The sequence below is a fragment of the Pristis pectinata genome, chromosome 7, assembly GCF_009764475.1.
Source record: "Pristis pectinata isolate sPriPec2 chromosome 7, sPriPec2.1.pri, whole genome shotgun sequence".
In the NCBI taxonomy this organism is placed as follows: Eukaryota; Metazoa; Chordata; class Chondrichthyes; order Rhinopristiformes; family Pristidae; genus Pristis; species Pristis pectinata.
Genome location: NC_067411.1, coordinates 62030835 through 62041591, shown reverse-complemented (window position 1 = coordinate 62041591; position 10757 = coordinate 62030835). Strand labels below are relative to the sequence as shown.

Genomic DNA, 10757 nt, shown 5'->3' with positions numbered 1-10757 from the left:
TGAGGAATCATACCTGTGATTATCTGACCCATATGACTTTGCTACAAAAGGTCTTCACCATCTAAACCATCAGGTAGTGCAATATAACTTAAATAATTAATGATGATGATATTGAATGTTACATTATGTGTACAGATAATAGAATGCTTATTACTGTATGTCTTGCTTAATGAGCTCTGTTATTATGTCTCCTGACGTACAATGCATTACAGCATTGGAGCTGATTATACTGCTAGCTCAAAGTTCAAGAGCAGCAACTGATCAATAAAACAAGGCAGTGACTAAGCAGCCTGAGAATTGCTTGTGTATGTCAGTAATGCCGTCAGCACACATCAAAATGCTGCTTCCTGTTTGTCCCTGCAGTATGGCCTTTCAAGAGTCTGCAAACAATCTCCACTGGGGATAAGCACTTGTCCAAACAGAAGGTTGGCTCCAGAGTATTATTTTGGTGAGTTATCCTTAAATCATTTATTCCATTCTAAGAGACAATGTGTGTCCCTCTGGCTATTGTTGCATTACTTTAGATACTGCCACAATTCACTGCCATTATGCATCTCTTTCTTCATTTATTTTTCCCTTCTTTTCTCTATTCGCTGCTTCAGTGAGATGGAAAATCCCTCTGTGATGTACCATGCAACTCAAAATGGTGCTGCTGAATATAACCTTATGAGGAAAGTTTATTTTGAGTATCGTATGAATGACTTCACATTTTCCCACATTATATTCCAACTGACATATCCTTGCCCATTCATTTAACCTGTCTACATCACCCCCCAAAAAAAACTCGATGCATCACCCACACAGCCCATGCTGCCACCTTGCTGTCTATCATAGGTAGACTTGGAAATATCACATTTCATTTCATCATCTAAATCATTGACAGAGATTGACAACAGTTGTGAACAGCACTACCCTAGTAGAGGGTTTCTATGCAAGGAAAGGATAGTTCCTGCCCTTGGATAAAGAGCAACACAGCAAGAGCAACTGCTGAGGCAGTATTTTCACACAGTTCAAGGAATGATAAACTATTCTTCTAGATGCACTGTTAAAAGCTTCACATGGGAACATTGACCTTTCAGAAACAGAAAGGGCTTTGAGTCCTTAATATCCAAATTGTCTGCAATTACTGACTGGAAATATTGATGGCAAATGCCATCTTCAAGGATTGCAATTCCTATGCATTGTTACCAGTCTGATTAAATTTCTAGGCCACCATCTTTTAGTTAGCACATTAAATTGAAAGAGCAAACTAAACCCCACAAAGAAAAATGAATCTTTTACAATGAATTAATACAGTGTCATTAAGATAATGCAGACTGGTTCGAGGGTCCACCTAGTTTAATCATATGCAGAACCAAAATTAATCTGTTTAACTTCATCAGCCTATTAATCCTATTTCCCTTTCAGTTAAATACAAGTAATCTATTATAATATTCATGCCGTGCATTTGGTTCATCAATGCTGGAACCAAAAAGTACGCACTGGATACAGTAAAAGCTAATCTTGGTGTTGGCTAAAAGTATCCTGGGGAAAGATTTGATGGCAGAAATGTCAAGTTTTCCAGGTTTCACCAGATTAATTTTTGATCATCAGATGAAATATGTCCATGTACTCAAATAAATTATGTAAATATAAAAGAAATCTGGCAGCAACTGCAAATTATCACTAACGAATATTCAGTATTACACCAGAATCATTAATTCTTCAGACATATTGTCATCACATGCAGCATGTTAGCTGTCAATGTTAAAATTAACATTAACCGTCAAAAGTAAATAGAGGAACAAATAAATATAATTTCTATTAATGTCACAGATTAGTAAGCAAAAGTTCTGAATGCTGAGGACAAAAGAAAGGAGGGAGAATATAAGGACTTAAGAAATAGATTCAGAAACAGGTCATTCAGTTCTTTGTGTCTGTATCATTAGTCAGTAAGATCACAGCTGATCTTTTACCTCAGTGCTGCTTTCTGCACTAACCCCATATCCCTTGATTTTCTTAATATCTGAAAATCCATCAGTTTCTGTTTTGATTATATTCAATGACTGAGCTTCCACTGCTTTATTGGGTGGAGAATTTTCTCCACTTTGCCGTCTTGAGTGGCTGATCCCTTTTTTGAGATAGTGAGCCTAAGGTTTGAGACAAGTCAGCCAGGTAAATTACTCATTTACCCCTCTCAAAATTCATAAGAATCTTATACATTTCCAACAGATCACCTCTCATTCTTCAAAATTCAAGAGGACATGGTCTGCTTAACCTCTCCTTATATGACAAACCTCCCATCCCAGGAATTAATATGATGAATGTGTGCTGCATTCACAAGTATATACCTCCTGGGCAGGGAGACCAGTCCTGTACACAGAACTCCAGATGTGGTCTCACAGGGGCTTATATACAAGTGGAGCAAGAGGTCTCTACTCCTGGGATCTTGCTATGCCTTCCTTTAAAATATATGTAATGTTGTATGTTCCAGTCTAGTGGGAGGCACAGATTCAGAATAAGATGGAGATGAGGAGGAATTTCTTCTCTCCGAAGACCACAACTCTTTGGAATTCTGTCCCCAGAGAGCTGTGGGTGTGGAATCATTGAAACTTTTCAAGGTTGAACTAGATAGACTGTTGGTTTGCTGGGGAGATAAGTGTTATGGGGATCAAGCAAGAAAGTAGAGTTGAGGTCAAGATCAGATCAGCCATCAAATTTAGAAATATTACCTCCTCACTTGAATGATTAAAGTTAGTCCACTCCTATGAACACCAATTCAATCGCCAATAAACTTGTAAGTCATTGAAAAATTTTAAATAGCACAGGTTTTCTTCCTGAAGTTAAGCAATGCTTTCCATGTGATTAATACATGGCTTTAGTTAGATCTTTGCAGTTCCATTTGGCTGGGCTATTGTCAAGTCAGTATTACACAAGGATGGGCATCAGCACAATGCTGCAATAATGTTCTGGGTGAACAATGCATTAAACAGAAAGGTTAAGAAGGAAGATTGAACAGGTTGGGCCTGGACTCAATGAACTTTCGAAGAATGAGAGGTGATCTTATTAAAATAAACTTTCTGAGGGAGTTTGATAGGGTAGATATTTAGAGGCTGTTTTTCCTCATGAGGGAATTTAGAATCGGGGGCAGAGGGGTGAATAGTCTCAAGAGTTAGGGGTCACCCACTGAAATCAGATGAAGCATTTCTTCTCTCAAAGTGCTGCATATTTTTGGAATTTTCAACCCCAGAGAATTGTGGAGGCTGAGTCATTGAATATATTCACAGCTGAGACAGGCAGATATTTGGTTTATAGGGGAGTCAAAGATCATGCAAACAGGTAGAAAAGTAGAGTTGAGGCCATTATCAGTCATAATCTTTTAATTGTCCACTCCATTTCATATTTTGTGAGAGAAGGCAGCCCATAACAGAGGAAACACTTGATATAAGAGTTGACTTCACTCTGAGGAGTGACCTGTTTCCATCCAAGAACAAAGTATCTCGGTAACTGTGAATCAGAGAAATGGGAGCATCAGTTCCAGCCAACAGTTATATCCCAATAGCTATAATGTAAGAATTCTCTGAATGATTCTCCATGGAAACACCCACTTCAAGTAGTTTGCCTGAATCACGTTATTTTTCACTGAGAATGGTGGAAAGGACATGGATCAGGCACAGTACTTCTCTGATGGATGATCAGACATTGGACCATTGCAATTGGACATCCAGAGAAATCATGAGAATGAATGGAATCATGCCTGTCCCAAAGAAAACATAAAGTATTAGCTGCAACATTGATACTTATGGTCCATCAAAGAACTAGTTGGCTGGTGGACCTGCCACCACACAAATCTGCCCAATATGGATTGTACCTTAACCTTAAATTTGAAGACGCCTTCAATTAAGACTTGCTTTACCATTCTTCAGCATGTATGCACCCTTCAACGTTGGAGCAGTAATGTCAAACATATCATTACTTGATTAATGACACTGCTGTAAACCAATAGCTGTTATCAGTGAATCATGTGTAATGGAGGAGCATCACACAATTTCACAGTGTATATGGAATGGTGCTGACATTTTGCAAATGATATTCAGCTTCAAATCTGTTCTGTTGTGCATCAAAAGATGTGCTTAAGGGGATTTTTTAGCCCTCTGTCTCTTTTGTGTGCAGGGATCCAGAACTCCAAGAAATATTGAAGACATTGGTGGATTAGAGGTTGAGTTAGCATAGAGGTTTAAGGAAGGGTCAGGATCAATAGGACCATAGAGGATGACACTGCCTTTACAGCAGCATTTCCAGATCCATTCATTCACTGCTGACACCTACTCACAAGCCAAAGGACAAAGTTGGTCACAACAATGCCCAATCATAGGAGAATTCACACCTAGAAATTGGGCGATGTAAGCTGATAACCATGTAACTCATAGACTCATAGAGTCATATAGCACGGAAACAGGTCCTTCGACCCAACTCATCCAGGCCAACCAGGATACCTACCTAAGCTAATCCCATTTACCTGTGTTTGGCCCATATCCCTCAAAACCTTTCCAATCCATGTACCTGTCCAAAGGTTTTTTAAATGTTGTAATTTACCTGTCTTTACCACCTCCCTGAGCAGGTCGTTCCATATACCCACCATCCTCTGTGTGAAAAACTTGGCCCTCAGATTCGCTTGAAATTTTTTCCCTCTCAGCTTAAGCCTGTGCTCTCTAGTTTTAGACTCCACTACCCCAGGAAAAAGGCAGTGACTATCTACCCTAACTATGCCCCTCATAACTTTATAAATCATCCTTCAGCCTCCTTTGGTCCTGGGAAACAGTCCTATCCGATCCGATTTCTCCTTATAATTCAAGCCCTTCAGTCCAAGCAACATCCTTGTTAATATTTTCTGCACCCTCTCTGGCTTAATCACATCCTTCCTACAGCATGGTGACCAGAACTGCTCACAATACTCCAAATGTGGTCTAACCAACCTTTTATACAACTGTAACAGGACTTGAGTGCCTCCTAATCCATGCACAATGTTCTGGAAACACAGTTGTCAAGAAATTGGATTATACATACTTTTTGGTGTGTTAAAATGCCAAATCCACTTCGTTGGCCCCAACAAAAACTGCAAAATCAGACAAAATCCAGTTTGAAGTGGCATTGGTCCATTTACACTCAGAATGAAATGCTAAAATAGAACATGCACAATTCTCAACAGGACCATGCTCAATTGAACACAGTTGCCAACTCTTGTTGTGAGCTGTCACGGAAGGATGTAAAGTCTTAAAGGCACACTTTCTGTGGCAGCCAGACAACAGCGAAATACATTGTGCCTCCTATGGGGTGGAGGGAGATTGCAGAAGGGCAAAAGTAAGAACAAGGGTGAGAACAATGGTGAGTGAGAGCAAGGGTGTGTGCATGTGTGTGTGTGTGTGTGTGTGTGTGTGTGTGTGTGTGTGAGAGAGAGAGAGAGAGAGAGAGGGAGAGAGAGAAATTCATTCGGTATATTACATGGGATTTTTCATTGCTGAACGAGTATGGAACTTATTAGCATTAAGTATTAGTGTCTCAAATATTAAATATTGCATCTCGCTACCTGTTGAAAGCCAATGTAATCAATATGTTATTTGCATTTCTCTCAGCTACAATGCTAATTAGCCACCTTTGGTGCTTAGCAGCAGTCTAAAGATTTCAGTTATCAATGAACATTTACATGTGCAGAGTGAATTTGAGCCAAGTAGAAAGTATTTCGTGCAGAGGTGACATTTGTTTAAACAAAGTGCCACTCATCAGGAAATACAAGAATTTGATATTATAGGGTCAGGAAATCATTCATTGAAGTGTTTTTCTCAGTGCAGATGGACTTGCACAGCAGGAAGTGAGGGGATTTCATGCGTCATCTGGGCTCTTGTGGCTGATTGTTGATGTACAGTATTTATGTTCTTGATTGAGGTGTGTTTTTCATTGTGGAATCTTACCTTGAAGGCTCCTTTTGAGTATCATCTCTCTGTTACTGAGTGCCTTATATCGATTGTGGGCAGTGCCTGCCTCCTGTGCTCAGCTGGGAGATGTGAGTGTGAGTGTTGATCATTCTGGCCACCTTCCTCTCCTTCCTGCTATTCTCCTTCTGGCCCTCGGTCTCCAGGCCTCCTTGTTCTTCTCCCTCAGGTACTGGCTGCTGACATCAATCGACAAGATTGTGCAGCATGCAGCAGTTAATAATGAAGTCTCCATGTTCTTTGGTGTATTCTGCAAGGTTCTCCTGGATTTGACGTGGGCAATAAAATCTTACCATGAGAAAAACAATGGTGTTTTCCATCATGACCCTAGTACTGCTTTACCTCTTGTTATGTCTGCATTCACTCTGTAGGAGTAGGCTTTGCCCTCAGTCCCGAAGTCTACAACCCACCCTGAATGGCTAGCCATGGCCTAATGACATCCCTGGAAGTAGTGTATTGCCAGTGGTGTCACCACTGAGGCTCTCATTGCATGAGTATCTCAGCAGATAAGGGCTGGAGAAAAGTGTTTATAGTTAGCAGCAATACAATCCATGAAGTTTGAGCAGTCTGCAGTCACTTCTTAATATACTAGTCAGGTGACCTGATGTCACCTAAATCGCATACGTTCCATCCAGCACCACATATCCCTAATTCTATTGAGACTATGTAATAAAGGCCCATATTCATAATTCCACCATAATATAAGCCATATTATTTTATCAAAGGAAATCAAAGATATATGTCATCTACCAACTACTAAGCACATGTTTTACTTATACATTTCAGACATGTAATTATCAAATACAACATGTTTTAATGGGGATATTTGAAAATGATTACCTTAATATAGGGAACGAGTTTGGAATTACCACTTCCACATAGAAATAAACAAATGCAGCTTACACTATTGCTTTAAGGTCATCCATTTTGTGCACCATTCTGCTTCCCTTTAATTATAGAGATTCTTGCCAAGTTTCTTCTAACACATAGAATACAATTACTTTGTTTTTTTGTTCAAGATATGATGAACAACATGTGCTTATCTGCGCGGATTCCTTCTATTTTTCCTGCTCGCCGTGAACAAACAGATCATACTCATCAATGATTTTAATTTAATTCTTGGTGATAACATGGATTACCATATCAAAATAGACTACTCATATCAATTATAACATTTTTTTCTACCGACAACATGCAACTATCTCTCAATGGAACAAATCTATAGTTTAAACACATCAAATTGTGATGAGAAGCGATTCAGACAGAAGCTAGACTTGCCCATAGAGCCCTTTTAAAGCTGCGTAAGGGAATTAGATTCTAACCAGACTGTCCTCGGGACATGTAAATGTACAATATCATTTATTGTGAGATGGACTTACTTGTCAAAAAGAATTTTTTTCTTGACAGGTAAGGGCTTGAAATATGGATTTCACAAGCTCCTACTATATGTAAAATAGTCGTTATGATACGAATTCATAGATAAAGCTAATTTTCATTTTTATTATTCAAAGGATGCATGGTTTAGTCATTACGAAATATTCTAAATTTGGTTGTCAGCCTAAAATCTACAAAAGTAGTACATTATTTCTAGAATCAATGGCTGCTAGTTGCATGTTACTTGACAGGAAAATTTTACATCAACTCTGCTTTAAATTAATCTTAAGTGACTGCAGAGCACCTTCTGAGATTTAGAGAAAGCTATTTCCTAAAAGTAATAGTAAACATTATCAACAACTGGGGGGAAGAAACGTTTTCCTTAAGCCTTCTACTGTTAGTATGGGATGTCTGATAAAGACTCAACATAATTACTATATCCTAAATGAGCCTTTACTTAATATCATCTTCAAGCAAATCTCTTAGATAGTCCCAGCTGTTGTTACTCTCAGCTTGAAAACAAATTCAGGAAAACAGCCCTCGGAGGCTGGGTACATTCTCCAGAAGGTCGAATGCAATAACCTTCAGGCTAGCCACCCAAACTTCTTAATTCTGTCTCCATTCCTAAAAACATTTTGACCTTTTACTGGCCTTTTAAGCTTGTGAGTTATCTTTCCTTGCTGTCAATAGTACTTAAGCTGCTCTCTATCAATTATTCCTACCTTGCTAATCGTACAACCTTCTGAATCATAATTGTTTTTCTATCTTGTCAAATGTATCAAAATCTGGTTTATTTTTGACTCCAGCTATATCTTAACAATGTGAAAATCTCTTAAGGTGGATTAACAGTGGAGAGAGATCTAGTGGTAGTGGTGGTGGTGGTGGTGGTGATGGTGGAGGGGGGAAGATCAGGGTATCACTTGTTGCAGTTTAAGAGAACAGTAGGACATCGAAGGTTGAGTCCTGGCTCTTAAAGGTTATTGTGACTGGCTGCTAAAGTGGAGTGTGGGGTTGTAATTGGGGTGTGGTGAGCCAGGGTCAAGCAATGGAGCAACACAGAAAACACTGGAGGAACTCAGCAGGTCAAGCAGCATCTATGGAGGGAAATGGACAGTCGACATTTCCCTCTATAAGTGCTGCCTGACCTGCTGAGTTCCTCTGGCACTTTGTGTGTTGCTCCAGATTCCAGCATCTACAGTTTCTTGTGTCTCTAGGGTCAAAATCTGGTTTAGGTGAGAGTCAGTCACTGAGCTGGGCAAGGCTTTAATTACCTGAAGTACACTTTTCAGGCATGGGGCTTGTTCAGTGAGGTCTCCTTCACATTATAAAGAGGCAGGTCAAACATGTTGAATTCCTGAATGTTGATCATTGTCAGTGTGTTAATGTGTTAGATGCACAAAGTAACTTAAGAGAAGTTTCCACTTTAGGGAGTGCATGAACAGCACTGGTAAAGAATTTCTCCGTGAAATTGAATTTCATACCACTCGTAAACATAAACATTGTGCTAGGTGATCAAATTAAGGTCATAAATCTTTCCCTTTTCTATCCATTTTGTATGATCATTGTTCATAGATTCATGGAGTTATATAGCATGGAAACAGGCCCTTCAGCCCAGCTTGTCCATGCTGACATGGATGCCCATCTATGCTGATCCAATTTGTTTGAGTTTCCTATCCATGTACCTACCCAAACGCCTTTTAGACATTGTAATTGTATCTTTCTCTACCATCTTCCTTGGCAGCTCATTCCATCTATCTCGTGTCCTCTGTGTGAAAATCTTGCCCCTTAGATCCCCTTGAAATATTTTCCTTCTCACCTTAAACCTATGCCCTCTGGTTTTAGACTCCCCTACCCTGGGAAAAAGACCGTGACTTCTACCCTATCTATGCCCCTCATCATCTTAAGGTCACTGCTTAGCCTCTTTCGCTCCAAGAAAAATAGTCCCAGCCTATCCTATTATAATTCTAATTCTCCAGTCTAGGTAGCACTCCTGTGAATCTTTTCTGCATCCTCTCTATGGTAATCACATCCTATAACATGGCGACCAGAACTGCACACAATACTCCAAGTGCTGCCTGAACGTTAATTTGTACATGATGTCCCAACTCCTGTACTCAAAGCCTCAACTGATGAAGGCAAACATACCATACACCTCCTTCACAACTCTGTCTACCTGTGTTCCCACTATCAGGGAACTATGTACTTGCCATTCACTGTGTATGTCCCGCCCTAAATTAACTTCCCAAAATGCATCACTTTGCATTGTCTGAGTTAAATTCCATCAGCCATTCTCTTGCTCACTTTCTCAGTTGATTGAGGTCCAATTGTAACTTCAGACAGTGTTCTTCACCATCCACTATACCACCAACTTTGATGTCATCTGCAAACTTACTAATCATGCCACCTTCATTCTCTTGCCCCTCCCTCTAACAGGAAATTGCTGAGCATTCACTCTGACATGTTCAATTTGTTTTCCTTCTACTACCAAAATTAATTATTGGTAAATTGGTTTATTATTGTTACATGTACCTAGGTACAGTACAAAACCTGTTTGCATGCTGTTCATACAGATCATTCCATTACAAAAGTGCATTGAGGTAGTACAAGGGAAAACAATAACAGAATGCAGAATAAGGTGCTACGGTTACAGAGAAAGTGCAGTGCAGGAGGACAATAAGGTGCTAGGCAATAACGAGGTAAATTGTGAGGTCAAGAGTCCATTTTATCATACCAGGAGACCATTCAATAGCTTTAAACAGCAGGATAGAAGCTGTCCTTGAGCCTGGTGGTACGTCTTTCAGGCTTTTGTATCTTCTGCCTGATGGTAGAGAGAATGTCCAGGGTGTGTGGGGTCTTTGATTATGTTGGCTGCTTTCCCAAGGCAGCGAGAAGTGTAGACAGAGTACGTGGAGGGGAGGCTGGTTTCTGTGATGTGCTGAACTGTGTCCACAACTCTCTGTAGTTTCTTGCGGTCATGGGCAGAGCAGTTGCCGTACCAAGCCGTTATACATCTGGATAGGATGTTATCTATGGTGCATCGATAAAAATTGGTGAGGGTCAAAGGGGATATTCCAAATTCCTTTAGCCTCCTGAGGAAGCAGAGGCGCTGGTGAGCTTTCTTGGCTGTAGCGTCTACATGGTTAGACTAGGACAGGCTATTGGTGATATTCAACCCTAGGAACTTGAAGCTTTCAACCCTCCCAACCTCAGCACAGTTGATGTAAACAGGAACCTGTGCACCATCCCCCTTCCTGAAATCAATGACTAGCTCTTTTAGTACCAGTTATAAAATCATATCACTAAGAAAATTTAAGCAATGCAGAATCATTATAGAATTATGAATTAATTGTTTTATGAGGATGCCTTTAAGGATTTTAAAATGGAACAGACTCGCATAATGGGTTGCATGTTAAT

The 10757-nt window shown here is 39.8% G+C and overlaps 1 long non-coding RNA gene across 1 annotated transcript in view; it reads left to right on the top strand.

The window, feature by feature from the left end:
• The first annotated feature begins 5272 nt into the window (after nucleotides 1-5272).
• Nucleotides 5273-10757, top strand: part of LOC127572753 (uncharacterized) — a 41176-nt gene continuing 35691 nt past the window's right edge. The window contains exon 1 of the long non-coding RNA XR_007956676.1: nucleotides 5273-5364. This is a non-coding gene — a long non-coding RNA (uncharacterized LOC127572753). The remainder of the gene's footprint in view (nucleotides 5365-10757) is intronic.